The sequence below is a fragment of the Monodelphis domestica genome, chromosome 5 (assembly GCF_027887165.1).
Source record: "Monodelphis domestica isolate mMonDom1 chromosome 5, mMonDom1.pri, whole genome shotgun sequence".
In the NCBI taxonomy this organism is placed as follows: domain Eukaryota; kingdom Metazoa; phylum Chordata; class Mammalia; order Didelphimorphia; family Didelphidae; genus Monodelphis; species Monodelphis domestica.
In genome coordinates this window covers 112,132,031-112,159,449 of record NC_077231.1, presented here as the reverse complement: position 1 = coordinate 112,159,449, position 27,419 = coordinate 112,132,031, and the positions used below count along the sequence as shown (strand labels likewise).

At 39.6% G+C, this 27,419-nt stretch overlaps 1 long non-coding RNA gene across 1 annotated transcript; it reads right to left on the bottom strand.

Moving 5' to 3' along the window:
• Positions 1–1,417: 1,417 nt before the first annotated feature.
• Positions 1,418–27,419, bottom strand: LOC130454550 (uncharacterized). Its single transcript, XR_008912170.1, has 3 exons — positions 26,264–27,419; positions 25,579–25,675; positions 1,418–3,213 (listed from the first exon to the last, which is right to left on the bottom strand). It is a non-coding gene; the product is annotated as an uncharacterized LOC130454550 (long non-coding RNA).

The window sequence follows — 27,419 nt, the reverse complement described above, 5'->3', positions numbered from 1 at the left end:
GTTCTAGTTCACATGGAATTCTTCCAATTCATTATTCCTTTCAGCACAATAATATTCCATCACCAACAGATGCCACAATTTGTTCAGCCATTCCTCAATCAACAAATGGACAAGGAACATGAATAAGCAGTTTTCACATGAAGAAATCAAAACTATCAATAAGCACATGAAAAAGTGTCCAAAATCCCTCCTGATTAGAGAAATGCAAATTAAAACAACTGAGGTACCACCTTACACCAAGCAGACTGGCCAATATGACAGTAAAGGAAAGTGATAAATGTTGGAGAGGATGTGGCAAAATTGGGACACTAATGCATTGTTGGTGGAGTTGTGAATTGGTCTAACCATTCTGGAGGGCAAATGCTGGGTTTGTACCTCAAAGAGACAATAAGGAAAAAGACTTGTACAAAAATATTTATAGCCATGCTCTTTGTGGTGGCAAAAAATTGCAAACTCTCTCTTTTTTAACAGGTGAGAAAATTGAGACCCAGTGACTTGTCTACAGTAAGACATATAGTAAACATTAGAGGCAAAATTTGAACCTGGGTCCTTTTGACTCCATTTTCTACAGTAGTCTTTTTTTTTTAATCATTCCACATAAACCCTTCCTTGTGACTTATACCAGTATGACTCTCCTCACAGGATCTGGGCTATTTCTCTTTTGTCTCTGGATAGTTGTAACTATGGCTGCTATTCTTAAAATCTCAGAGATCTTGGCTTTCCAGGCCCCACTTAGCCACTGTGCCTCATTTCATGGTCACCCTTCTTTAAAAATCAAAATACATTGGGGGCAACTGGGTAGCTCAGTGGACTGAGAGCCAGGCTTGGAGACCAGAGGTCCTAGGTTCAAATCTGGCCTCAGGCTCTTCCTAGCTGGGTGACCCTGAGCAAGACACTTGACCCCTATTGCCTAGTCCTTGCCACTCTTCTGCCTTGGAACCAATACACAATATTCATTCCAAGATGGAAGGTGAGGGCTTAAAAAAAAATCAAAGTACATCTGTCAAATACTTGATTAACCAACTAGGAAATGTTACTATTATCAGCAGGTCATATTATATTGATCCAGAGTCTTCTCTTCAATCCTGCCACTCTGTTTCCTTCTATCTAAAAGGGATAGCCTCATGACTGTGTTTTCATCATTTTCCACTTTCACTGATCTTAAAGACACCCTTTTGACAGTTAGACCTTCTTCTGTTCTTGGATGGGTCTGGTCAACAGGATGATGCCAGGCTCTTGTGAGTAGGCTATGCAGTATGGTTTATCTCTTTACTAAATATCTTTTCTTCCCAGTTATCTAAATCTCTCTCTTCTCTCTCTCTCTCTCTCTCTCTCTCTCTCTCTCTCTCTCTCTCTCTCTCTCTCTCTCTCTCTCTCTCTCTCTCTCTCTCCCTCTCTCTCTGTTTCTCTGTCTCAGTCTCTGTGTTTGCCTGTCTCTGTTTCTCTGCCTTTGTTCTATCTCTGTCTCTCTCCCTCTGTCTCTGTTTCTGTCTCTGTCTGTCTCTGTCTCTCTCCCTATCTCTGTCTAATTCTCCCCATCCACCCTCCACAGTCAGCCAAGAAGTTACCTTGCTGCAAAAAGCCAAATTAAAAATCATGCATGTGCTTTGCAATTTACCTACTAAACCATGTCCCACTAAAGGTACTTACTGCTGCTCACTGCACGGTGCACTAGAACTAGCTCCGCAGAGTCCTGTCTCGAGCTTCAGCTTCATGGTTGTTCCTTTCTCCCAGCCTTCATTAGGCAGAGCCCATCTTACCTCACTCTAGGATCCAGCCCTGTACCTGAAAAAGCTGCAGGGAGGCTGGCTGCTGGGCTTTGTGCCCAGACCCTAAGGCACTCCTCAGACGGAGTGAAGACGAGGGAGCCTTTTTCACTTTTCTCACATGAGCAAAGAGGGAATGGGACGATTTGTTACAGCAAACAATGGACTGATCTCCAAATTCTCCTTCAACAGCCATTCCACATTTGCTCCATTCCATAGGCAAATTGGGAAGCCAATCAAAATGAAGAAAAAGCAATATACATCACCTGCCAGTACAGTCCCTTGTCAACACATGGGCAGATTTTATTCAAATAGCTGAAGTTATAATGATTAATATTGTCTTGGGAAGGCATGGATTGGGTATGGGTTGAAACCTACCCTGAAAATGAGACTCCAAAGTGCCTACTGTTGAAAGACTTTATAACCACATATTATTAATAAATAACCAACACTGCGGCTGCTAAATGCCAAGATCTTTAATTCTGAGCACTTGAATCCCACTTCCTAGGAGGTTGAAGCAAGAAGGTCTGGGCAGTTAGGTAGCCACATCTAGAATCAAACCCAGAATCAGATACCAGCTGTGTGGCCCTGGGAAAGTCACTTAACCTCAGTTTTATCATCTATAACATTGAGATGATGATGATGCACTTGCACCATTTTTGTACAGCCTGAATGAGATAACACTTGAAAAGTGTCTGGCACAGAGTAGGCCCTATACAAATGTTAGCCTTTCCCATGTCCAAAGAAGAGGATTGACCACTTCAGCAAAGAAGTTGTGCCACTCAGTAATGTCTACCACCTCCAGGACATAAAGCCCTTATGACTAGTCTGGGGGATTGCCTTTTGGGGGGAAATTGCCAAAAGCTTGGCTGGCAATTGGAATTGTAGGTTTTAGAGCAGCTGATTGCCCTTGGAGTGCTGCCTACAATTCCCTACCTCAGTGGCTGATAAAGAAACCTTCAAGATTGCTGTTGAAAATGACCCGACATATTCGCTAACCCTCTTTCCTCCAGTGAGGAAGTTATTCTGAACCATCTCATCTCACTAACCTCTTAATTGTTCTACAAATATGTTCTTTAAGAAGTTATTTGATGAATGACACATGTAAAACCCAGTGGAATTGCGTGTTGGCTATAGGAGGGGAGGGAAAGAAAATGAAACTTGTAACCATAGAAAAATATTCTAAATTAATGAATTAAATATAATTTTTCAAAAAGAAAAAAGGAGTTATTTGATGAGCAGGCTAATTTTTTAAAAACTTGGAAAGAACTACATTGGATAATGAATTAAACACAGCTTCAGAATTAATACCGGAAGAATAAATTGTGAAAGTTACCCCCGGAGAGTGAACTAAAAGGTGAAAACAGGAAAGACTCCATTTGTACGAACATGTCTGTCTCCTGGACAATATCTTCAGTGTTGCAGGGAGGTGGAGGAGGGATGAGATCTGTTATGTAGACATGGAGAAAAGTAAGCTAAACATTTAAGAGATTTGTGATTTCATTTATGTACAATCTTTCTTTTCTTTGTATATGGAAAATATGCTTATTTTATTTGGTTTTATAAATTTTGAAATAAAAAAGAATTTTAAAAAGAAGTTATTTGATAAACAGATATACTAGTGTTTAAAAAAAGTCTGAAATGACTTCTACAAATTGCCTTTGGAATTGCTGTTCTTTTTTTTTTTTAACCCTTACCTTCCATCTTGGAATCAATACTGTGCATTGGTTCTAAGGCAGACGAGTGGTAAGGGCTAGGCAATGGGGGTTAAGTGACTTGCCCAGGGTCACACAGCTAGGAAGTGTCTGAGGCCAGATTTGAACCCATCTCTAGTCCTGACTCAATCCACTGAGCCACCCAGCTGCCCCCAGGAATTGCTGTTCTTGATCATTATGTTATTGCATTTCAAACGGAAAAACTATAGCCAGGGCTGTGTTGGTAAATGTTTAACAACTGGATTTCAAGGGGAAAAAGTGTGCCTGCAACACACTTTTAATTTAATCTGTATTATTAAGATTTTCTCCATCACATTCTTAAATCTAGAAAACAATAAAGCAACAAATTAAGCTCTAATTTGCTGCATTTGCCAAGGTGTAAATGTTTACACTGAAAATTTGGCAAGTAACTTCTGAGAGCTGATTTGAACTGGCTCCAGTACACTGCTGGAAAAGTTGTGATACCTGTTGTTCTGAGTGGAGTGAAACAATATTGATACATTGTTATTGGACTTTGAAATGGGAGGGAAAGATAGTTATTAAGCCTTCACTAGGAGTTATAAAATGTACCCTTCTTAGGAAGGCTTTTCACATTTCTTCCTGATTCCCTCCTTGCACCAAGGTTGCCCAGCTATCTGTGAGGAGCCACTCAGATCTTTGACTAGCCTCCTTGAGCACTTACTGCCTTAAGGAGTTAATTAAGACTTAATAGGATGGGGGGCAGCTGGGTAGCTAGAGATAGGAGGTCCTGGGTTCAAATGTGACTTCAGACACTTCCTAGCTGTGTGATCCTGGGCAAGTCACTTGACCCCCATTGCCTGGACCTTACCACTCTTTTGCCTTGGAACCAATGTACAGTATTGATTCCAAGATGGAAGGTAAGGGTTTAAAAAAAAAAGGATTTAATAGGATGCCTTTGATATGAAGGCAGCATTGCAGAGTCATTCTGGAATCTACAGAAGCTGGTTTAGATGATTGGAACAGCAAGAACCCAAAGGAATCAGCTCCAGAGGAGTTTGAGAGGGCTCCATAGCATTTCTGCACTAGGTGGCCACACAAGCATCCTCCATCTCTCACTAAAAGGTGAGACTGTTGACCAGGCATTCCAATAGCACAGTGCATTCTCTGAAGACTAGAATTTTGTGAATGGTCAGCTATGGACCGAGCATGATGCCCTCTCTCATTAACGTTGGCCTGATGGTTTGTAGAACAGATTGGAGATCCTTTCTGACCTATAGATCTGGAGGTTCTCCGGATGAGAGAGCAGCCACCCATAATTTCACTTACTTAATGATCTTATTGAAGAAGTCTGGGATTCAATTTATAGAGCTCTACTCTTGTCTTTGGAGGGATAGATGCTCGGGGAATTGGTAGTCCTCTGTGACTCCTGGGAGGATCTTTAGTCATTTGTAATAAATTCTACTGGAATAATGGAATGGAAATGCAAGGCTTTCTGGCCTTCCCAATGATCTAGTTTAAAATTCTGTTAAGTACTTGGAGATTTAGTTACCATACTTGATAAGACTTGTTGAGTTGAACAAAGAAGAGGAAGCACAATCTCTGAATGAGAGTTATTTCAGGTCAATGATAACTGCATTGGAACTATCCATATAAAGAAGTCAAAATATCTGTTTTATAATTGTTCCATCCTGATCCCAGACAGCTTTACTAATCTTAAACAGCCTTCTGAGTTTAGATGATAAAAGAACTAGAAAGTCAAACATGTTTGAACAGTTGGTCTTTGTCTCCATTTTCACCAAGATAGCTGATAATTGAATTTTTAGTGTGAGCATTTATTTATACCTCAAAAACCAGCAAATGTTACAAATTAGGCTTGATTTATTGTTTGTTGATTGCCTAGATTTAAGAAAGTGATGTAGGATATGTTGATCAAAATTAAACTTAAACAAATTATAAAGGTAAATTTCTTGAGGGCTGATTGTTAAACATTTGCCAGCATAACTCATTCCATCTGTAAGATAGTAAGGGAATGCCTCAATCCTATTATGCTACTTGGCGTATTTCTATAGGAATCAGAATTTTTCTCATCTTTACTTCATTGCTTTAGTGCACCTACAATATTCAAGTAAAAAGCAAGAATTCTAGTTTTAATATGGAAGCAATTAATACAATGCTCCCTGCAGGTTATTACATGCAATGTACAGAAGCAAAATTTTTTGCTCAAAAAGCTTGGGGTGGAGGGGTAGGTGAAGTGGCAAAATGCAAGTCTATAGGATGGAAGTCTCTCTTGTGTTGCAAAAATTAAGAATTAGTTTTTTAACTGTGCCCTAGTTCTCCCAACACTTCATTGAATTGCTGATTATTTAATTTAGAATTTTAGAATCTCCTTAATTCCCTGAGAAGTCAGACTCTGAACAAATCAAAAGAGAGAGGAATCTTTATTTTTGACAGGTCAGATCTTCTCTAAAGAGTGTGCCCACATTGCCATTGTAAGCTTGATTCAAAACTACGAGTGAAAACTGTCTATGTTTGTTCTTTAGTTTCTACAATTTCATCTTTTAATAAATACCATAAAATGCAAATTGAAATTCACTCTAATTAGAGAGATTTCTGATTAGAAGAAGGCAAAATAGCTCCCCAAAGAAATGCTTGTACATTAATAACTGGGTCTCTGATGGATTTAAATGAAAATGTAAAATTTTATAACCAGAATTGTAATTATTGTTTTCCCCTTGAGCCTGAGGAGAATGACAATACTGATGACTGAAGTGGGTAAGTGGTAAGAGGGATAATGTAGCCCCTGAGAAGAGGAAACAGACTAGTATGACAAGGGGAGAATGGCTATGAAGACTCTTAGAATCCACTATTCTTCCTTTGTTCTAGGGAAATATCTCCCATCAGCCATTCTGGTCTGCAAGGTGCTTAAAAAGATTCTGCCAACTTTTGTCATTTGTGCCCCTGAAATTTCTAGTAATTTTATGTAGGCAGTGACCATGGATTGCTACTTCCTCAGTGGCAGGCCCTGGAATTCACATAAATAAACTGAGATTGAACTGGAATCTAGAGCAACCAAGTGAAAAACATCATTTAGGAAGATTAATCTAAACCAGGCAGCAGGATAGTTTCCAAGAAAACCTCAAGGTAAGGCAAAGGCCAGGAGATCAGCCTAACTACTGTCATACTCTGTTTTCTTCCTTGCTTTCACTGTTTCTTTCAGTCAAGGTCCCAGAATAGGATCCTGGAAAACATCATTACCTTTTCTCCTTTCCATGACCTAGTGGAGGAGAGTCTGTGATATGATTGGCCAAAAGTTCAGCACAGACACATTTCATCTGTTTTTTTTTTTGTTTGTTTTTGTCATTTTCTTCAATGTTAAGTAAACATCATGATCATAGAGAGTTGATTGCCTGTGTAGCATAAACATAGAGAGTTGAGGCTGAACTAAGAAAACCTCCTAGTTGCAGGAAAAGGGTCTTTTTTTATATCATACTCTAGACTAGAATTCAGTACCCTAAAATTCAAAGCTTGGTCAATGAGGCTTCCTTTCTAGCCTGGCAGTTTGATGCTGTTCATTTTGATCGAAGTTGGAGACTTGTGTTTCCATATTGAAAGAGATAAGTTAAGCCTCTATTAGAAGGACCTTAAGAATCTTGCTACTTTGGGAGGGGTGGGGGTCAAGCAAATTATATTACTTTCTCATGAGTTAAATAATGAAGCTGTGTCCTAGCTTTTAGTAAGCTAATGGAAGGTAGCCCATGAGCTAGTGTAGGCTGCTATTGTCACACTTCAAGTATCACATAGCCTAGCTACCAAGGGCATATTCAGCCCAAACCTGTGCCATCTAAGTAACACTGACATCGCATAGTCCCCCCAAAGCAGGTATATATGGTGGAGAAATAGACACAGGAGAAGGGAAGTTATGGGAGTTATATACCTTGAGATATGGTGATGCTAAAAGAATTATTGTCTTCCCTTTTAAAAAAAATAGTGGAGGGGAGGAAAAGAAAATGATCTATGTCTTTAATGAATAATGCTTGGAAATGATCAAATAAAATATAATTTTAAAAAAACAATTAAAAAAATAAACCCTTATCTCCCGTCTTGGAGTCAATACTGTGTATTGGTTCCAAGGCAGAAAAGCAGTAAAGGCTAGACAATGGGGGTTAAGGGACTTGCCCAGGGTCACACAGCTGGGAAGTGTCTGAGGCCAGATTGGAACCCAGGACCTCCCATCTCAATCCTGGCTCTCAATCCACTGGGCCACCCACCTGCCCTCTTGTCTTCCCATTTTCTACAAAGACTGGAGGAAATGTAGGAGGAAAGGTATTCGGAGTTACTTATTTGAAGGCTGTTATCTGTAAGTATTACTAAACTGAAAACTATTCAAAGGGTGGAGTTTGTGTCTTACTTCATCTTTCTATCCCAAAACCGAGGTTGTCTTGCCCCATAGTAGTCACTTAGTAAATGTTTTAAAAATTGGATTAAATAATCCATCATAAATTCCTCAAAGGCAAGGAGGTTGTCAGTCATCATTTCCCTGACCACTTAGCACAGAAGACACCTATTTGTCATTGAATTGTTGAAGTGGCCTGGGATTGCTGACTGCGAATGAATGATACAAGGTGACCTTCCACAAGGTAACCAGGTCCCCACCCTTTTCTTCCATTGAGAGGGAGCCTTTTTTTCCCTCTTTAGATTTTTTTCTGTCACTTAGAGTAGGAGGAAAGTCACTTGGAAGACAAATTAACATCTCACCTATAAATACATTCATTTCACAAGCTCCCACAGGTATGTTATCTTTAAGAAGTGAATATTTAATTGTGTAGATAGGCATTTTGGTTCTCACACTTAGAGCCTCTCCATTTCACCAGCCCTGTATGTATCTCTAAACTCTGTGTTATAGCTGTTAAACTGCATGTGTGCAGATGTGTACAGATAGCATTTTGGCATCAGCTTCGCCCAGATACGCTCAAGGGTATTCTACATGGATATTTGGCTTAAGCTCAAGTGCTTCCAACTGCCTTGGCCTACAGTTATCAAGTAGCTCTTTGCAATGGAATGTTGTTCTCCCCTTCGTTCTCCTCTTCTGCCCAATTCCTCCCATACCAACAGGAAGCTGCTCAGGTTGAGGAAGTTGGCTCATGGAGAAGGTGTCTGCTGCCCAAACTTGCTCAGGCAAGGCAAGAGTTGGGCCAAGGGTATGATTGGAACCAGCCAACAAGAATGAAGGCTAGAGTCAGTGCCAAGATGGGAGCCCGAGAGCCTAGGCCTATAACCTACTCCTTTCAGCTAGATCTCATGGAAGCTTTGGTTGACCTAAACCTTTTGTGTAAAAAGTAGTGACCCCATTCCAAGACTGCTGCCCACCAGGCTGGCCAGCCTCCTGAGTAATTTCCTAGCTATTCACTAGGAAAAGGGTCTCCAGTGCATACTTGATTCTAAACTCTCTACTTTCTATTGTCCCCAAGTCATCTTCATTAGTTCTTTTAATGTTTAATGACTGTTGTCCTCCTCAAATGTCACATAGCTCATTATTCAAACTTCCCTTATCCACATATATTATTGGGTATAGTTATTTGTCTTGGTGTCATATTCCATGCTTGAATGAAATAATAATTCTCATTTATATTTAAGGTTTGCACAACATTTTCCTCAAAAAACCCTAAGAGGAAGGTATAGAAAGAGTTATTATTCCCATTTTAAAGATGAGGAAACCGAGACTCTAAGAGTGACTTGTCCCCATCATTAGGTATCTGAGATGGGATTTGAATCTACATTTTCTAACTCCAAGTCATAAAAACTTAAAGGTGGAAGAGAATTTAAGCCATTTAAATTTGGGACAGGAAGATAGCACAGTGAATAGAGAGCACCAGGTCTCTAGTTATGAAGACCTCAGTTCAAATCTGACCTCAGACTCTTATTAGCTGTGTGACCTCATCAACAAAGTGGGGGTAATAATAGCACCTACCTCCCAGGGTTGTTGGGAGGTTCAAGTGAAATAATCATTGTAAAGTGTTTAGCATAGTGCCCACCATATAGTAAATGCCTTATAAATGTTATCTATCCTCCTCCTCATCATTATTATGAGTGTAACTCATACCTGAAGAAGAATCTTATCTACAACATATCTGATAAGTGGTCATCAAGATGCTGCTTGAGTAATTCCAGGAAGGGGGAAAGTCATCCATCTCTTCTCCAGGCAGCTCATTCCACTTTTGAACTCTCTAATTTTTAGCTTTTCTTCACATAAAGTTTGAATTTGCTTCTTTGTAATTTGTATCTACCTTTTGGTCCTAATTCTGACATTTGAGGACAAGCAGACGAAGTTGCCTACATCAGTAAGCCCTCTTCCACATTACAGTCCTGTAAATGTTAGAAGAAATCTATCAAATTCCCCTGAATCTTTGCCTTCTGTACTCAACACTCTTGGTTTCTTTTTTAAATACATAAAAATGTTTGTAACCAATAGTATACTAAGATGCCTGTTCTGTGGCCCCTACAGCATTTGTCATTTTCCTTAATTTTCCTAATCTGACAAATGTGAGGAAGGATCCCAGAGTTGCCTTAATTTGCATTTCCCTAATTATGAGTGATTTGTGACATTTTAAAAAATATGATTGATAGCTTCAATTCCTTTCTTGGAAAACTGCCTATTCATATCCTTTGCATATTCATATCCACAATTTCTTCCACTGATCATCAAATGTGGTGAAATCCAACATGCTATCAAGTAAGTTACCCAATGCACGCTGAGTGACAGCAGGGAATGTGTCAGTGAAACTGTTTCTTCTTTAGCACCAAGCACTGTGTTCTGTGGGTCCTTAAAAATTCTTTTTTTGAATTGAACTTTGCTCAGCCTGCTGCAGCTCCCCATATGAGAGCGGCTACAATCTTATTTTCTGTGCAGGGTGAATTCAGTGGAATTCACTGTGTTGGTGAGTGCTTCCATGCAAGGAGGCTCCTCCATCCCAAACCCTTGACTCTGGGGAGCTGAATTGAATTGAGCTCTGATGAGACTGCCCTGGAAACTAGTTATATATAATGTGCTTTAGGTATGTGTCTCATAGTCATGGAGGCAGTTAGAGAAACAGACTGACCCTGCTGAACTAAAAGATTTAGAGGCCTTCAAAATCATCTCGTCTTATCTATTCTTATTATAGATGAGGAAGCAGAATCCCACGGGAAATAAATAATACAGATAGGATACAAAGCCAAGGCCTCTAACTCCAAATTTAATGTTCTATTATGTCACACTTTCTACAGTTCAATCTGGAGCTTCATCTGATGCTGGTATCAGATAGGCAACAAGCTTCCCCAGAACACTAAGGCCTTTATTTTTATTTTTATTTCAAGCCCTTACCCTCTATCTTGGAATCAATACTGTGTATTGGCTCCAAGGCAGAAGAGTGGTAAGGGCTAGGCAATGGGGGTTAAATGACTTACATTAAGGCCTTTTTGATTGGGTAGTTCTGAAAATATTTTATTCTGAAAGGAGATGGGAGAGTAACTAAGAAGGAAGAGCCACTGGGGCAGCTAGATGGTTCAGTGAATAGAGAGCCAGGCCAAGAGACAGGAGGTCCTGGGCAAGTCATATAAGACCCATTGCTAGCCCTTGCCACTCATCTGCCTTGGAACCAATACACAGTATTGATTCCAAGATGGAAAGTAAGGGGTTTATTTAAAAAAAAAAAGGAAGAGCCTCTGTCTTCTAGATTTGCTCAGATGTCAAAGGAGTCATTAGCAAGAGGAGTCTCTGGCCTGTCATGTCAGAAGAGCACGGAAGGGCCATGGGAAGATAGCCCTGCACCAACCTAAAAAATAACAAGACAGCTCAGAAGGTGGGGGAGGGAGCAGAGGTGTGGAGATGTATAGTTAATCCAACAAACAAGTTCTAGCTCTATCTGAGAAGGCCAGTGGAATTAGTCAACTTGTGCGTCAACATAGAAATAATTCAGGATACTGCCTGTCAGGTGTGGCAATTGGCTAACGTGTGAATGGCCAGCAGTCAGCATCCGGGAGTGATGGGCAGCCAAGGGAATGTGGAGGTAATTCTCTTTCTTAGCAATAGGCTCAGCTCTAGCTGCTCAAAAGTAGGTCAGAAGGAAGTGATTCTTCTTACAGAGCTCCTAATTATTTTCTCAGGTTTAAACCTGTGCCCTCCGGGACAGGACAAAGAAGGGGGGGATGAGGGGAAAGTGGGGAGGAATAATGCTCATTCTATTCCAGGCAGGAATGAGGATATTGTGTTCACTCGGCTTTCCTGCTTTGGCAGGAAGCCCAGCTCCTGTGGGCAGGGGGATAGAGAGGAAGGAGATAACTAGCGTAGGATGGGGAGCTGCTTGGAAGAAAGAAAGCAGGTGTAGCTCTGGAAGTTGGTTGGCCATGGCAAGCCACTGTGGGATACCCCTAAATGAAAACTATTAGGTCTCAGAATTGTCAACAGTCTTCATTTCTTAATTACCTCGAGGGCGTAGAAGCGCCAGGGGCACCTCAGATCATTACAGAGAGAAAACAAATATTCCTGGCTTTGGACTCTCCCGGGAATCTGTAGGAATTCCATCTTCACATATCTCACCGCCATCAAATGACTGCCCGTGGCCGGTGCTTCAAAGCCTCATCCTGTCTGTCCGAATAGCATCGTAACTCCCTCTCTAGTTATAACTCCGAAGCATTTTCGCATCCTGTGTAGCGTAAGGAACAATCGATCGCAAGCTTTGGGGAACGACTGAAAAAATCATGTCCTATCGAGGAAACGGAGGGTTCCTGCTATGCCAGGAATGACAAGCATGAAACTTCCAGTAAAATGTGAAGACAAGGATGAAATGATACAGAGTGAAGAACAAAGCGCACCGCCTCCCCCCAGGGTCTGTCCTGGGCCTGCGGGTCCCTTCTTCTGTACTCTCTGATCTGATGATCCCATCGGTTCCCCTAAGTTCAACTGCCATCTCTATTCGTGTCAGGCCCTGGGCTGAGCTCTGGAGAGACAAAGAAAAGGCAAACAGCCAGTCCCGGGCCTCAAGAAGTTCCGCTTCTAGTTATGGAAGCAGCACACGGACATAGATAGTGTAAGGGAGGCAGTCTCAGAAGAGCCGCCGTAATGGATTCCGAGGTGTGTTTTTCCAACTCTAACTTTCTCCTGAGCTCCACATTCAAATCCTCCATTGCTTCTTGGCTGTCCCAAACTTGATGCCCACTGGAGCAGTAGCCTTGCAAAGCATGACTGGCAGGTCCTGGAGGCAGAGAATCTTCAGAGCAGCCAGGGAAGGTTCCAAAACTGTTGGAGGCAGTTTGCCCCAGCTGGAGTTTGAGCTGACCGGGAAACCTGACGGGCCAGATCTTATCTCTCTTGTGGACACCATTGGACCTTGGACAAGCAGACCTTCAAGTAAGAGTGAGCAGGAGTTTTCCCCAGTACTCTTAGGTGGACTAAGGGAAGATTGAGGGAGACTTCAGCCATTCTCTGGACCTCTGAGGACCTTCATCTGGATACCAGCATCTACCTGCTAAGGACTCTATATATGTGAGATCTCTGAGTTTTGTTGGACTGGACGTAAGGATTTTAATGGAGGAAGATGGGCTTATTAGCTAGGGGGTTAAACTAGGGGTTAAGCAGTCTGATCTCCCTTTTCCTCCTTTCTCCTTTTCCCCTCTCTGTTAAAATAAAATTATTTATATGTATTCCCTCTGTATTTCTTCCCTAAAACTCTTCCAATCTAATTGTAACATTTCACCACCCGCATTTCAGACTCAATATGGCCCAAAGCAGATTCAGAGTCTCTCTCTCTCCCTTGATACTCTTCCCTTTTCCAGACTTCTCTGTTATTTTCATGGGTCTCTAGTCTCTTAGATATCTCACTTCAATTCACTCTGTATAACCATCTCTTGCTGTCTTTCCATATCCACCTTCAGAGCACCTTATCCCAGTCACATAGCCACCACTCCATACAAGCCCTTCCACCTCAAGCCTCAACTGACTTTCAAAAGCCTGCTGGGTAGTCTTCCTGCCTTCTCTCTCTCTACCTGACAGAGTCCCCATCCTACTCACTAAAGGGGACTGACTACGTATGACATTGAGGATCAAAGACAATAGCCTCTGTTTGGCACCTGGGATGTTCTCCCTCCAGTCCTCTGCTTCCTGTCTTCTCTGGCTTTCCTTAAGAGTGACCTCCAATCCAACCCTCTGCAGGAAGCTTTTCCCAGTCCTACCACCATCACTATTAGTGCTCTGCCACTGAGAGAGTGTGAGGGACTAGCAGGAAGCATCTAGGAATAATGGATAGTCTAGGGAATATGGTGATAATTCTCTTTCCTCCCAATGTGCTCAACTAGAGCTTTACAACAAAAGTGGGTCAGAAGGGCAGCTGGGTGGCACAGTGGATAGAAGTTTTCAGTCTGGAGTTAGGAATACTCATATTCCCAGATTCAAATCTGACCTCAGCAGTCGTGTGACTCTGGGCAAATTACTTACCCCTGTTTGCCTCACTTTCCTCATCTGTAAAATGAGCTGGAGAAAAGGCAAACCATTCCAGTATCTTTGCCAAGAAAACTCCAGCTGGAGTCATGAAGAGGTGAGCATGACTGGAAACAACTGAACAATCTGAGATTACCACCTATTTACTATATACACTTGTATCGTATGTGTACACATATGTGTATATATAATACACATGTCTTACAAATCTGGCCTCAGACACTTCCCAGCTATGTGACCCTGGGCAAGTCACTTAACTCCCATTTCCTAGCTCTTACTGCTCATCTGCCTTGGAATCGATGCATAGTATTAATTATAAGATGGACAATAAGGGTTAATTTTTTTAAAATATAGGTTCTTTTCCTTTTTCTCTGATCATCTTGGGAAACTGGTATACACAGTTTTATAACCCTTTGGGCATAATACCAAGTTGCTCCCCGAAATGGTTGGATCCATTCTCAGTTCCACTCACAGTGTATTAGTGTCCCTCTTTTTCCACATTCCCTCCAACATTTGTCATTTTGCCCTTTTGTCATTTTAACCAATCTGAGAGATGTGAGTTCAAATCTCAGAGTTGTTTTGATTTGCATTTCTATAATCAGTGATGACTTAGAGTAGTTTTACATATGACTACATATATATGTGTGTGTGTGTATATATATATGTATATATATATATATATATCTATATATATATCTTTCATTTCTTCATCCAAAACTGTCTGTTCACATCGTTTGACCATTGGAGAATGGCTCACATTCTTATAAATTTGATAAAGTTCTCTATATATTTGAGATATGGGACTGCTATCTGAGAAACTGTCTATAAAATCATCCCCCCCCCCCCCCAATTTTCTGCTTTCCTTTGAATCTTGGCCGCATTAGGGTTTTTTGTACAAAGCCTTTTTAATTTAATATAACCAAAATTATCCATTTTACATCTGACAATGTCATCTGTCTCTTGTTTATTTATAAATTCATCTCCTACCCATAAATCTGATAAGTAATATGTTTCATGTTCTTCTGATTTGCTTATGATATTTCCCTTTAGGTCATGTATCTATTTTGATCTGATCTTGGTAAGTGGTATAAGATACTGGTCTATACCTAGTTTCTGCCAGACTGCTTTCCATTTTCCCCAACAATTTTTTTTTACCATATAGTAAATTCCTATCCCAAAAATTTAGATCTTTACTTTTGTCAAATACAAGGTTACTGTATAATCTTTTACTACTACTCTTGTATGTGTGTTCTGTTCCTCTGATCAACCTTTCTATTTCTCAGTCAGTACCAGATAGTTTTGATAATTACTGCTTTATAATACAGTTTAAAAATCTGGCACTATGTCTTCTTCCTTTACATTTTTCATTAATTCCTTTGATATTCTTGATCTTTTGTTCTTCCAAATGAATTTTATTGTTATTTTTTCTATTATTATTTTATATTTAATAAAATGATTTTTTGTTAATTGGGATAACATTGCATAAGTAGGTTGGTTTAGATAGTACAGTGTTGTCACTTTTATTATATTGACATTGCCTGCCTATGAGCAATTAGTATTTCTCCAGGTAGTAAAGTCTGATTTTATTTGTATAAAAAGCCTTTATAATAATGTTCATATAGTTCCTAGGTTTGTTTTGGCAGCTATATTCCCAAGTATTTTATTCTAAGGTTATTTTAAATGGGGTATATTTTATTATCTCTTCATGTAGTTATATATAGAAAGCTTTGTTAGTTATATATAGAAAGGCTGGTGATTTATGTGCATTTATTTTATATCCTGCTATTTTGCTAAAATTATTGTTTCAACTAATTTTTTAGTTGAATCTCTAGGATTTTCCACATATGTCATCATATTGTTTGCAAAAAGAAATAGTTTTATTACTTTTTTGCCCATTTCTATTCCTTCAATTTCTTTTTCTTTTCATTGCTAAAAATTGCTAGCATTTCTAATACAATATTGAATAATATTGCTCATAATGGACATCCTCATTTTACTCTTAAATTCATTTATATCTATTCTTTAAAGTTGTTGTTTATTAATAGAAATAACTATTGTGCTTTTAAAAGCTTTTTCTAAATTTATTGATATAATCATATGACTTTTGTTTCTTTTGTTATAGATAAAATCAATTATGTTAATAGTTTTCCTTATATGAAACTAGGCCTACATTCCTGGTATAAATCCTGTTAGGTCACAATGTATACCTTTTTGTGATATATTGTGGCAGTCTCTTAGCTAGTATTTTATTTAGGATTTTTACAACCATATACATTATAATAAAATTGGTCTATATTTTATTTTTGCTCTTCCTAGTTTAGGTTTCAAGACTTTGTTTCACAAAAGAGTTTGTTAGGACTCCTTCTTTAGCAATTATTCCAAATAATTTATTTAATATTGGAATTAACTGATCTTTAAATGTTTAGTAAAATTCACTTCTAAATCCATCCATCTGGTTTTGATGTTGTTTTCTTAGGAAGCTCATTTATGGCCTATTTAATTCCTTTTTTCTAAAATAGGTTTATTTTGATATGCTATTTCCTCCTCTGTTAGTATAGGCAATTTGTATTTTTAGAAGTATTCTATTTTATATAAATTGTTAAATTTGTTGGCATATAATTGGGCAAAATAATTTGTAATAATTTCTTTGATTTCATATTCATTAGCATTATATTCATATTTTCATTTTGGTGCTGGTGAATTGGTTTTCTGTTTTTAAAAATCATATTCATCAATGGTCTATTTATTTTATTGGTTAGTTCACAAAATCAACTCCTAAGTTTGTTTATTCAATGGCTTTCTTACATTCAGTTTTGTCCATCTCAATTTTAATTTTTAGGATTTCCAAGTTGAGTTTTAATTGGGAATTTTAAATTTGTTCTTTTTTATTCTCAATTCATTGATTCATTACATTATTTCATTTCAATATTCTGTCATATCCCTTAATTTGTTCAGACATTTTTCAATTGCTGGCCAAACCCCTTAGTTTCCAGGCTTTGATTTTTTTGTTATTTTTAAAAGATCTGCTATAAATATTTATGTATATATAAACTCTTTTACTCTTTCTCTGGTCTGTTTTATTTTTATGTCTAGTAGTGGTATCTCTGGGTTGAAGTTTTGAACGTGGATACAAATTGCTTTCTAGAATGTCTATAACAATTCATAGCAGTGCATCAGAATGCCTTTTTTTTTCCAGCAGTTACTCTAATAATTATCATTTTCTTCCAGTGTCAGCTCTGCCAGTCTCATTGGTATGAATTGAAACCTCAGACTTGCTTTAATTTAAATTTCTCTAATTATTAGTGATTTAGAGCATTTTTCAATATGACTGTTGATGGTTTTGTATTTATTCCTTTGAAAACTGCTAGTTCATATCATTTGACCATTTATCAGTTGAAGAATGGCTTTTACCTTTACTCATATGTTTGAATCAATTCCTTATAAATCTTGAATATTAGACCTTTATGAGAGGAATTTGTGGCAAAATTTTTTCTCAGTTAGCTGATGCCCTCACATTTTAATTCCATTGGTTTTCTTTGTGCAAACTCTTTTTAATTTTATGTTATAAAAATTCCCATGTTATTTTGTTCCTTGATTCTCTCTCATCTCCTGTTAATAAACTCTTCTTCCATCCATAGTTGCAAATAATATTCCCTTCCTTCCTCTTTTAATTTTTTTTAGCTTTTAGATATAAGACTTACAGACAAGATAAGATTGGATCATGTTCTTGCATCTGATATGAGATGTGGGTCTAAACTTAATTTCTACCAGATCACTTTTCAGTTTTTTTCAGAAGTTTTTAAATTGTTTATCAGATAGTGAGTATTTAATCTATTATATGCAGTCCTTAGGCTTATTAACCACTATGCTACTAATGTGTGTGAGCTGAATAAAAATTATATCCCTTTACATAAATTAACATATAGTCTCCAGAGAATTTTAATCATAACATGTCATTTGCTTCTGTGTGTTGTGTACCTATTTTTTTCTAATAATCAACTAGTTATTTTTTAACTAATACCAAATAGTTTTCAGGATTACTCTTTGTGGTATACACTTTTATAAAAAAGTACCATACATAGTTAAGAAATATATATGTGTGTGTGTGTATATACATATATATGTAATACTATATTTAATGTTGCTTGTCCTTTTTTTTTGAAGAGGACCAATGAGAGCATAGGGTGATGCCTTGACTTGTATACAAAATGGATTCAATTAAGGCAGAGTTGCATAGAGTTGTTGGCCTCACTCTCTCTACCACAGTCATCAAAGTCTAGTGGCAAGAAAAAAGTCAGGAAGACTGGTGATAGCCTAGGATACAGTGGATAACCTTGGCACATTTTATGTCTGACAAAGCTCTAAGTGATATAACAGTGTCTGCTTTTTCTGTCTTTGTGGTCATTGGAACAAATTGTTTTCATTTGTTCATTTAATTGGGGGAAGCCTTCACATGCTTAGGGTAGGCAACCCTCAGCTCACCCAACAGGTTTGTGTCCTATTGGTTACCCTCACCCTGATTTAGCCCATATGCTGAAACGGTTTACCAGGATATGGCTACTGTGATTACTACAGCTTTTTGGAGCCACAGCTGAGAATTGAGCACCAAATGAATACCAAAGGTAGAAGTGCTAGTCCTCTTTGAACATCCATCCATAATATAATATGTAAATATATATATATATATACATATATATATATATACACATGTGTATATGTATATTCTTTTCTGTTTCAGTGATCACTGAAACCTATCATATTTAACTTTTCTAAAATTCTATTCAGGTATTTAACTTCTCTCTCATTTTGTTTTGTTTTTAGATTTGTCTAGGTCTAAAGAGAGTGTATTGAAGTTACCACCTTATAATTTTTCTGCCTATTTCTCCCAAAAATTCAATAAACTACTCCTTTAAATATTTTTATGCTACATCATTTAGTGAATATATGTTAAGTATTGATATATACATTTATTGGCTATGATGCTTTCAAGTAAAATGTGGTTTCTCTGTTTATCTCTTTTGTCGTGTCTATTTTTACTATGACCTTGTCTGAAGTTTCCACATTGACTTTTTTTAGTTCAACTGAAATATAAGTTTGTTATAGCCCCTAGACAGCTAGGTAATGCAGAAGTTTATTAAATTTGGCCTTGGAATCAGGAAGATCTAAGTTCAAGTCTAACCTCAGCTATTAGTTCTGTGACCCTAGGTAAGTCATTTGACCGCTATCTGCCTAATTTTCCTCAACAGTAAAATGTGATATAAATAGCACCCACTTCTCAGGGTTGTTGTGAGGATCAAATAAGATAATGTTTGTAAAGCACTTGGCACAGTGCCTAGCATTCAGGAGGTCCTTAATAAATGCTAATTCTCTTTATTATCCCTTCATGCCTCCTTTATGTTAACTCTGAAAATCTTTGTTTCATGTGTGTTTACTCCATGTTGATATAATTTTTAAAAATAACGGTTTTCTGACATTTTGTGATCCATGTTCTTTCCCTCTCTCTCATTCCTCACCCAAGATGGAAAATACTATGATATAGGTTGTAATGTGTTTCCTTTAAACAACACATTTGGATTCTGATTCCTAGTCTATTTTGCTGTCCTCTTTCATTTTCTGGGTGAATTCATCCCAGGAAACTTCTTTTCCCTTTGCTAATGATTTGTTTCAGAAAATCCTTTCAATTGCTTCCTTACACATAGTATAATTTATATCATTTTGGTTAGGAAAGACAGAACTGCAGGAATCACCCTCCTGATCCTACCTTCTCATACCCACTTCTATTTACTGAACCAGTCCTAAGCCTGCAATAGACCCTGAAACAGTGTTTATTTAATAAGTGAAAATTAATTCTCCAATTTGGTTCTTTCCAGCACCCTGAACTTCTGACCTTTGCACAATTTGCAAATCTAAGATGATCAAGACATCCACCCCAAAGTGCAGCTCTTACATAGATGGTTTTTTACTGACTCATGGCCCTATTTGCTGACTCCATACAAGCCTCTTGCAAAGGCTTTTCTCAAGACCAGTCTTATGAAAGTTGCTTTATTTCTCTGGGGTTTATGTGTCTATGTTTATCAAATGAGTATGTTAGACTGGATAGGATCATAGATCTGGAGCTGAAAAGGACCATAGTCCTTTGCAGATGAAGAAACCCAAGCCCAGACAATTTAAGTGACTTGCCCAAGGCCTTAAGGTAGCATATCCACAGTTTGAACTCACATTGTCCAACTCTAGAATCAATGTTTATTCCATTCTACCACATTGCCCTACTAAAGAATGTACCCTCAGGGTAGTTAGGTGGCCAAGTGAATAGAAATACAAGCCTGGAGATGGGAATTCCTGGGTTCAAATTTGACTTCAGAGACTTCCTAGTTGTTTAACCCTGGGCTTAACCCCTTAACACTTAACCCCAATTGCCTAGCCCTTACCTTTCTTCTGCCTTCAAATCAGTACTTAGTATTGATTCTAAGACATAGGGCAAGGGTTTTAAAAAAATAAAAAAGAAGGATCCCTTAATAACTTTGGAGGAGAGGTGGTTGGGAGGAAATGACAAGGAAGATACTGTTTTAGACGTGTTGAATTTACAGTAACTACCCAATATCTATTTGGAGATGCCCAGTAGGTGCAGGATGGTGCAGATAGAGCTCATGTAAGAGAGTAGATCTTTGAGTCATTTCCAAAGAGATGACAGTTAGGCGCATGATTGATAAAATTATCAGGGGAAAGAGAAAGGAGAGAGAGAAAGAGAGAGAGAGAAAAAGAACAGAACATACAGTCTTGAGGCACATTGACAAAGTCCATCTGAACATGGATAAGGAGACTAAGGAGAGATCAGACAGAGGAAGAGTACAAATATCAGGAAGATTGAAGGAGAAAAAGTACCCAAGGAGTAAGAATGGTCAGTAGTGGCAAAAATGCAGCAGAGGGGCTAGGTAGCCCACTGGATAGAGAGCCAGGCCTGGAGTCAGGAGGCCTTGGGTTCAAATCTGGATTCAGATACTTCCTAGCTGTGCGATCCTGGGCAACCCCAAAATTGCCTACCCCTTCCTGCTCTTCTGCTTTGGAACCAATACTTAATACTGATTCTAAGGCAGAAAGTGAGGGTTTTATAAAAAATAAAAGATTTGAAAAATGCATCAAAGAGCTGAAAAAAGGATGAGAACTAATGAAAGGTCATGGGCTTTAGCAAATGAGGGAGCATAATCTTAGAGCAGTTTCATTTCTGTGAGCTCTCAAAGCTCTGCCCTATAAATTCAGTGGTGGAGTTTGGGAGCTGGGAGGAACCTCAGAGTTCATCTTGACCAGTTTCTTCATCAAACTGAGGCCTAGAGAAATTGGATGACTCCACAGGGTCCCACTGCTAACTCCAGAGTTGTTGTAAGCCAGGGCCCCTGGCTCCTACCCTAAGGATCTTTCTGCCACTAGGATAGAAGATGGTGCAGCAGATGGCACTCTTACTGCATCTTCCCTGTTCTCCCTGCCTTCTTTCTCCTACCCCAGGCCTTTTCTCCTCACTCTTCTCCTTAGCCTGACCCACTTTTTGCTCTTTCTCCCACTTTTACCGGGGGTGTCTCTCACACTCTGCTCCAACCTAACTTGGGGTTTGGGGTTGTATGCCCAACAGGGGATCTCTTGGAGCTCTGTCCCCAGAAGGCCCTTTTTCTGGAAAGCCTGGCCTTTTTCCCTCAATCTATTAAGAAAACGAAAAACTGAGGTCTCTCACACCTCTTGGATAAGCCCTCCTCCTTGAACTATGCAAGTGTGGGGTGTTTGTCTCAGCTCAGGCTGTCAGAAGCCTTGGGGCAGGGCCGTGTCTTTGCATGCCAACGTTTGCACCGTCAGCGCTCTAAGAAAAACAAATAGCTGTCACTTGGATCTGCGTTGCAAGCTGGGGTGCGGAGTTCAAAGGGCTGTGCTTCGGGTCCTGACCCCTTAGTGACCAGCCCTGCCCCGGCCTCCATCGTCAACACTCTCCCACTGCTGTTTTCCGCATCTGGGGATTCACTAGGGTGCCCATAGCCTCCCTGCCCCCTTGAAGAACGAGGCCCGTAGCCCATGAACGTGACCTAGCACCCACTCTTCGCGGATGAAGCAAGTGCTAAGATGTTTGTCCTTAACCCATCCGTGTCCCATTTGAGAAGATTCAAAGGAGCGGTGAGCTCCTCTAGTCTTGTCTCCCTCTACAGTCTCCCAGTGCCCCCCCTTCCCCGCCTGTTCCCCCCCCCCCACTTGGGTAAACCCTTTCATTCACACTGGGCTGACCAGGATCCAGGTCCTCCTCCTGCCCAGTGATGCTCTCTCTGCTGTTCTTGGGTCTAATCACAAAACTGGACTTCTTTATGGTTCTGGCGGGCTCTACATTGGCCTGGGGACGACTTGTACCTGTCTTGCTCCCAAGGAGAGGGGAAGAATGTCGGGGGGGGGGAAGAATGGGGGGCAGTTCTAGCCGCTTTCTTTAGAGAAAAACCTGGCTTGAAATCGTAGCTGCCCCTTTTTAGCTGTGTGAACTTGAGTAAGTCTCTAAGTCTCTGAACCGCTTTAAAATGAGGGAGTTGGATTCCCGATCGAGTCTATGCACCAATGGCTGTGAGCTTGGTTCTTCGCAGCATGAAGGAGACTCGGGTCCTCGAAGGCTATGCCGGAAGGCTTTAAGCTTTGGCTGATTTTACCAAGCTGTAATGGTTTCCAGTATGTACCAGCAGCCTTACTGGGACATGTATCTGCCATCTGAGTTTCAGAGAGGTGATTACATGGAGTCAGCATGACTTTAAGAACAGGTCGTGCCAGATAAACTTCATTTCCTTTTTAACAGGGTTACTCAACTGGTAGATGAGGGGAATGCTGTCGACAGAGTTTACCTAGATTTTAGCAACGCTTTTGATAAAGTATCTCCTACTGTCTTTGTGAAGAAGATGAGCAGATCTTGACTAGATGGCAGCACAGCTAGATGGATCTCAGAACTGGTTGAGTGATCTGACTCAAAGAGAAGTTATTATTGACTTGACATCAACATGGGTGGAAGTCCTTAGTGTGAATCCCCCAGAGATCTGTGTTTGGCTTTATGCCATTTAACAATTTGTAGCAGTGCCTTGGATAAGGTGGAGATAGCATGTTCCAAAAAGTGGGGGGAAAACTGGAAGGAATAGGTAACATACTGGACGATCAAGTCAAGCTCCAAAAAGATCATGAGAGCATTGGGTTGAATCTTATAAGATGAAACACAGTAGAGTTCAAGGTCTTATACTTCGGTTAAAAAACAACTTCCCTAGATGGAAGAGGAGGCAGCTGGGTGGCTCAGTGAATTGAGAGCCAAGCCTAGAGATGGGAGGTCCTGACTTCAAATCTGACCTCAGACACTTCTTAGCTGTGTGACCCTGGACAAGTCACTTAACCCCGATTGCCTGGCCTTTATCTCTCTTCTGCCTTGGAACCAATAGGATTCTAAGACAGAAGGTAAGGGTTTAAAAAAAAAAGATGGAAGAGGCAAGGATAGACAGCAGTTTGTCTGAAAAATATTGGGGAGTTAGCTGACTTAAAGTGAACTATGAACATTTTCTATGTTTTTGTATATACCTGATTATCACTTTGGCAGTATTTAGATATTTTATTTCATTAAATGTCTCATTTTTTGTTTATTTTTCAAAAGTAAAGTTTAGCCTCTAGTTTTAAAAAATGGGTTTAGTTCAGCTTTAGCTACTTTAGTTTGAGAAATAGAAATATAATCCTTTAATGTTGAATAGTCATGTTCAATAAAGATAAAATAAAAATAAAATTTCCTAATGAAGTTTGTTGGGCATACCTATGCTCAAGGTTGTTGAAATGTGTACTCATATACATTTCCTCCATTTCCCATTGTTTTATCTAATCTCTGTCCCCCAGACAGCTTCCAGGAAGCATCATGAACATCTGGTGCAGTGGCGATAAATGTATGTTTTTTATTTCCTTAATAAATTGTTAATAATATTGATAAAAGTCAATTTGATTATTAAACATTTCTAATCATCTGACCAAACTTGGGATAGGGTTGGGGAAAGAGAAAGTATTGAGCAGAAGGAGAAGCTGTGGATACAAGGACCCCAAGACTTGACCTTTAAAAGAGAAATGTCTGATCTCTAAACTGATGTTGGCACACTGGTGAAATGGCAGGGAACATTCTGTTTGGGTGTGCCTTGGGCTCATTTCATCACAGTGAAAAATGCAGCATTTACTTGCAATTAATAGCCAGTGGTATTACTAATGTAGACCAGGTGACACAACAGTGCTAGTCCCAGCCCAGCACCAAAAGGTCAGCACCCTAACCTTTCTCCCACGCTCAGTGCTTGGCTCTATTGTGGATACTCATCTCGGCAGTATTCGTTTTTTAAATTAAATATATATATATAAATACATATATATTTCTAAACACCCTTATCTTCCCTCTTAGAATCAATACTATGTATTGGTTCCAAAGCAGAAGAGCAGACAGGGCTAGGCAATGGGGTTTAAATGACTTGCCCAGGGTCACACAGCTAGGAAGTATCTTGAGACCATTTGAACCCAGGACCTCCCATCTCTAGGCAGGGCTCTCCATCCACTGAGCCACCCAGCTGATGCAACCCCTAAAGAAGCTTTGCCAGAAAAGTAAGCCTATGTATAGCATTAATGGAAGATTAAAGTTAAATACTTAGAGATCTTTAGAGGAAAGACACTAAGGAAATAAGTTCTCACAAATTAAGTTCTGAAAACATTGACCTCATCAGTGAACTCTTACAACCCCTGCCCCATAGTATATGTCATGTAAACTCTTTTCTGGGTAGCCACAGACTCTCAGAACTGGAAGGAACACCAGCTAGTCCAAACCATACACGAACAAGAAACTGTACTGCAATGGGTCCTTTTTCTATTACCTGTGGAATAGTAGCCATCCTTTTTGGGAACATATTTCTAGGTCCTTGTCCTTTCTAGTAATCTCCTTAATTTAAAAAAAATGCATGTCCAAAGGTCGATGGTTGCTTACCACCTGTCCCACTTCCATTGGCCACTGACCAGTAAGAGCTATCCACTTACTAGGATGTTATTGCTGTTGTTTTCTTTTTTTAACTCTCACCTTCTGTCTGAATATTGGTTTTAAGATAGAAGAGCAGCAAAGGCTAAGCAATTAGAATGGACCAGGGCCACACAGCTAGGAAGTGTCTAAGTCAAGATTTGAACCCAGGTCCTCCTGATTCCAGCCTGGAACTCTATCTACTATGCCATCTAGATGCCCCAAATTAGTAGGTTTTAAAAGCTAATATTCATATCGTACTTACTATGTGCCAGGCACTGTGGTGCTTTACAATTATCTCATTTTTTCCCTCATAACCCTGGAAAGTAGGTGTTATTATTCCCATTTTACAGATGAGGAAACAAGCAAACAGAGGCTAGGGGACTTGCCTAGGGTCACACAGCACTCAGATTCCACTTATTACTTCTATGAGGGTAGAAAAGCCTTTTTCATCGCAAGTCCCTGGGTGTTGTCTTGAACCCTTGCATTGCTGATAATAGTTAAATCATTCCTAGTTGATTATTGTACATTAGACTTAAAGTTTCATAGCTCTTGGACAGTTACTGGCATAGATCATAGTTGATGGCTCTATTGACATTGAAGAATAACCCTATGAAGCTGAGCAAATATGGTAGTACCTACCATTTCACAAGATGTCCCAGGAAATGAGCCAGTTTAACTCTGCAGGGAAGGAAACCAAACACATGTTTGGTATATGCAATCTTCAAGGAGAAAAGCCCTTTGGGGACAGAGGAGAGAACAGTGGGATTGAGCGTGTACTTCGCAGAGATGCTCATAGCTGGGTCAACTTGGATGCTAATTATCTCAAGAAAAATCATTTATTGAGCACCTACTATGTGCAAGGCATCTACTGATGGGACCTCATACTCACATGGATTAATAATATAATAATCTGAATATCTAGAGAGATTTTGTGTAGGACATGTCACATGAATTGAGCCTTGAAGGGAGCTAAGGATTCTAAGCTTCAGAGGTGAGGAGGAAGAACATTCCAGGAATAGGGCCCAGTTCCTGTAAAATCCTGAGATAGGAGATGAAATGCCAAGCTCTGGGAAGGGGTAGCCTGGTTTAACTGAAACAAAGAATTTGTGAAGAGGAATAATAGGGTGAGGTGAGATTGTGAAATGCCAAGCTTGTGTTTTATCTTAAAGGTAATAGGGAGCCATTGAATATTCAGTACTTTCCCCCAGAGTTGCAGTTATCTAAGACATTTGAGTCATGTTGAGGGAACAAAGCTGAAACGACATTATTAATTGCTAGCATTTATATGTTGCTCTAGATTTACAAAGCACTTCACACTTATTACCTCATTTCATCATTGTTCAGACTGGCCTACGTGCATGCAGTGGTGAGAGTGTGAAGAAAACAAAGGTGGAGGCATGGCTGGATAATCATCATGGATACAGGGCACTTGATCTTGGGCTTGTCTTTCTGGTATGATGTTATACCTATGTTCCTGGTTGTTCCTCCCCTTTGGGGGATAGCATGAGGAGAGATGTGGTTTGTACCCCTGAGGTACTCTATGTGGGTTTCTACCCTGTGCTCGTTGCCCAGAAACCAGTCTTTGCCTGGCACAGAGACGAGGATGACAAGATGTGGTCAGGGTCAACAAATATTGTAACCCTAAGCACACATCCTCTGAGCTACTTCCCAGGGCTTAAATTAAGGGCATGTGTGTGCCAAGGTTCTAGGACTATGGATGTTCAGGCACTAGGCATCTAGGCATTCCTCACACTCAGGGGAAAGTGGAGGAGAAAAATGCATCTTCTTATAATTGGAGAGGGTGTGTGTGTGTGTGTGTGTGTGTGTGTGTGTGTGTGTGCAAAAATGAGAGCGTCAAAACTGGAGACTCTGTGGCAATGAATTGAGATGTAGCCAAGGCTTCTGGTTTTCAAAAGCAGTAGCCCTCAAAGGGAACTGTTGCCCTAACATTGTAACCAAGATACAGTTACTCAACTTTGGTGACAAAACAAAGAGAAATAATGTGAGGTCATTAGAGTCCCTGGAAGAATGAACAAAGAAAGCAAAAGATGTGCCATCAACACTTGGAATCACACAAGTGTGGACAGAGAAAGCAAGGACAGACACCACTTTGTGCCTGAATGAGAGGGGTTTGAAGATGGCTACTGCACTGCCTCTGCCTGTACTTAAAATGACTTCTCAATGTCTTTTACTGTATCATTCATTTACTGCCTTCTTGATGTTGTAGTTCCTTAGGGCTCTTTCCTGGACCCTTTTCTCTCCTTTCTCTAAATCTTCCTTCCTTTCCTTTCTTTCCTTCCTTTCCTTCCTTTCCTTCCTTTCTCTCCTTCCTTCCTTCCTTCCTTCCTTCCTTCCTTCCTTCCTTCCTTCCTTCCTTCCTTCCTTCCTTTCTTTCTTTCTTTCTTTCTTTCTTTCTTTCTTTCTTTCTTTCTTTCTTTCTTTCTTTCTTTCTTTCTTTCTTTCTTTCTTTCTTTCTTTCT